We start from the raw sequence: 3615 nt of genomic DNA, 5'->3' as shown, positions 1-3615 counted from the left end.
GCCCACATTGCTTTTGTTTGCATTTCATGTCTTTAACCTCATCTGTTAACTACATCAAGTGAGTGTTCCTTTTCATTCCTATTGAATTATTAGAATTATTAGGCTTTTCCATCACTGAATTCAGTGTTGCTTGAAATGTGTGTTTTGGATTCGGTACAACAAATAATTCTCTTTTATTGGTTTTAAACTCATTTTTACCCCTTCTAGCTTGTATGACTGAAAAAATTACCTAAACTCTCTTAGCTTCAGTTTCATCATCTGTAAAAAGTAAGAGAGCATGTATTCAGCTGAGTGTACTCATAGCAATTAATTTATTCACAAATGTTTCCTAATTGTCTATCACGTGCCAGCCAGTCTTCTATGCACTGCAGATAGGGATAATGATGACCAAACAAAGTCCTTGCTCTTATAGAGTCTATAGTCTTAAGGGAATTACATATCACCCCCACCCCCCGACCCCCACACACCTCCCACACACATAGGACAAATGATAGTAATGCGTGGGCTACATTTAAAGAAAATTATTTAGAAAGACTCTTTGAAGTGACTTTTGGCTCAAAGACATGAATGAATAGAAGAGGGAGCCATGAGTATATCAGGGGTAGATTGTTCCAGTTGGAAGAAATGGCCAGTGCTAAAGAAATACAAAATAACAGAAAGGAAAATGGTGGTTAAGGGGAAATGTCGGCAAATGAGGTCAGAGAGATTGGATCTCTAGGATACAGTCGTGATTTTGATATATATTTGAAGTTTGACAGCCATCTTATGAGGAAGGTCAAAGTCCTGAAATTTTATTGTATATAACTCAACAATTGTATATAATTATTTTTGCATAGCATTTCAACCAAAAGTACATAGGGTGTTTCAAACATATATTTTTTTAAAGTTGAAAAGAACTGAGGAATAAATTAAAACTCTTTTGCTAAGAGGGACTGCCCAGATGAAAAGTAGGTCTACCTGTTTTCACATCTTAAAGGGAAATATATTTGATTAGTTTCATCAAATTGCAGCTAGCAGAATACTTAGGGAATTTTGTTCTCTGCTCCAAGCCCCAACAGGAATGTTAGATGGTAGAGTTTACACAAGGCAATACAGAATAACTCCAAGTCATTGTCTTACAGTAGGCAGTTGAATAAAGCTCTGGCTTAATACTGTTGACAGTTCCTCCTAACCCCCAAGCCACATTTTGTCTTTAAGAAGAACAAAAATAAAAAATCCTCCATTTTAGGTGAAATATAATCAGCCCATTCAGAAAGGTCATAAACTTTAGCTGTACAGGGCAAATAATTACAAGCTGAGCACTCATACAACCAATGCCAAATTCAAGAAAAATGACATTACCAAACCTTCTAAAGACCCCACATTGCCTTATTTAATAACACTCTACACTTTCATCACTGGAAGTAAACACGCTGCTGACATTTAACATAATTACTTTCTTGCTTTTTATTTTATTTTTTAACCATTAATATAGAGGCATCTATATTAACAGATATAGTTAAGTTTTCCAGTTTTTGAATTGCATATAAATGGAAACATACAGTATGTCATTTTTTTGCCTGTCTCCTTTCAACCATCATTGTGTAATTTTTGCTTATTCATGATTGCCTTTAGCATATCATTGTATAAATATACAACACTTTTGTTTTCTTATTTATTCTACTCTTGGTTGACATTGGGTTGTTCCCTATTTGGTATTGTTATGAATAGTGCCATCATGATGTGTTATTCCTGCCTGTGGGTGCACATGCTCACACATTTCTCTAGGGTATGTGCCCAGAAATATGTGCATCTTCAACTTTGGTAGGTGATGCCAAACTGTTTTCTAAAATGCTGTCCCAATTTAAACGCCTAGAGCTGTATAGTAGATTTTATGCTTCCTTTCCCTCTTTCAGTTAATCAATCATTGTCACCCTTCTAAGTTTTATCTATCTGGTATGGGCATAATTATCTTTTATTATACTTTGAATATGCATTTTATTAAATATTAATGTCTTTTAGAAGTTTTTAAAAATATGTTTATTAACCATTTTGACATACACTCTTGTGAAGTGCCTGCTAAAGCTTTTACCCATTTCTATTGAGCTGTTTATTCTGTCTAATTTTTATGAGTTCTTAATATATTTTGGATACTTAGCTTTAATGGTAATTTGCCTAACCCACTATAACTAAGATCTTCTCCTGTTTTCCTCCAGAATTGTAGAATGTTTTATTTTTATCTTAGTGATACATTTTGAATTAATTTTTGTGTATGTGAAGTAAGAATCAAGATTCACTATTTCCCATATCAATATCCAATTGCTTGAGTACCATTTGCTGACAAGTTTCTTTTTTTTGCCCATTAAATTACCTTGACACCTTCATTGAAAACCAACTAACTATATAGATATAGATACATATCCATGTGCGTCTATTTTTGGACTTTATTCTATTCTATTGATCTCTATGTCTATTTTTATGCTAATACATCTGATCAGTTTGGTTCTAGAATAAATATTCATTTGTGCTGCTCCAAGTACTATATATTTCCACATACATTTTATAACTAGCTTGTTAATTTCTTTAAAAAACACTGAGGGGGTTTGACTGAAATTATATTAAATCTATGGCTCAATTTGGGAAGAACTGACAGTACTGACAAAAGTTAGCAGTACCGACTTTTTGATCCATGAACAAGGAATACCTCTCCATTTATTCTATATACTTCTCTTTTAGCAGAGAAGTATACAGTGTTCAGTGAAAGGTATTGCACATCTTTTCTTAAAGTTTTTTGGTATTTATTTCAAATGTTATTATAAGTGGATTTTAACATTTTATTTTTGAATTGTCTGTTGCTACAGATATTGCTCTGACCCTGCTTCAAGCCACCTGAATATCTGCATTATTTCTATAGCCTCCTTACTCTCTTCCCACTTTCATCCTTGCTCTATATAACAAATGCTCAACACAGTAGTCAGAATTAACCTCTTAAAGATAATGTAACTTCTCTAGCCAGATCATTCCCTTCTAAATCAGAATATGAGACACAGTCTCTACAGTGATCTACAAAGCCCAACATGAACTGAAACTCACCTCTGAAATCTACCTCATCTGTATTTATTCTTCCTTCCTTCTCTCAGAAAAGCTTAAGTAGGATAGGAAATTGCGTGGTCAAACGATGAGGTGAGAGGTAGCATTTTTTTTCTCTGTAAAATTTTGTGTACCATTTTATTATTATATAATACATATGTCATACCTACCGCTAAAAAATATAATTAAAATGTTCAAGCTAGTCCACTGAAATAGTAAGGTACTGAATGAAATGATTTTTTTTTTTTTTTTTTTTTTTGAGGCAGAGTCTCGCTCTGTCACCCAGGCTGGAGTGCAGTGGCGCAATCTCGGCTCACTGCAAGCTCCGCCTCCCGGGTTCACGCCATTCTCCTGCCTCAGCCTCTCTGAGTAGCTGGGACTACAGGCGCCCGCCACCATGCCCGGCTAATTTTTTGTATTTTTAGTAGAGACGGGGTTTCACCGTGGTCTCGATCTCCTGACCTCGTGATCCGCCCGCCTCGGCCTCCCAAAGTGCTGGGATTACAAGCGTGAGCCACCGCGCCCGGCCTGAAATGATTTATTTTG

The sequence above is a fragment of the Symphalangus syndactylus genome, chromosome 12 (assembly GCF_028878055.3).
Source record: "Symphalangus syndactylus isolate Jambi chromosome 12, NHGRI_mSymSyn1-v2.1_pri, whole genome shotgun sequence".
Taxonomy (NCBI): Eukaryota; Metazoa; Chordata; class Mammalia; order Primates; family Hylobatidae; genus Symphalangus; species Symphalangus syndactylus.
The sequence above is the reverse complement of the archived record's forward strand: the minus strand, read 5'-3'. Positions refer to the sequence as shown.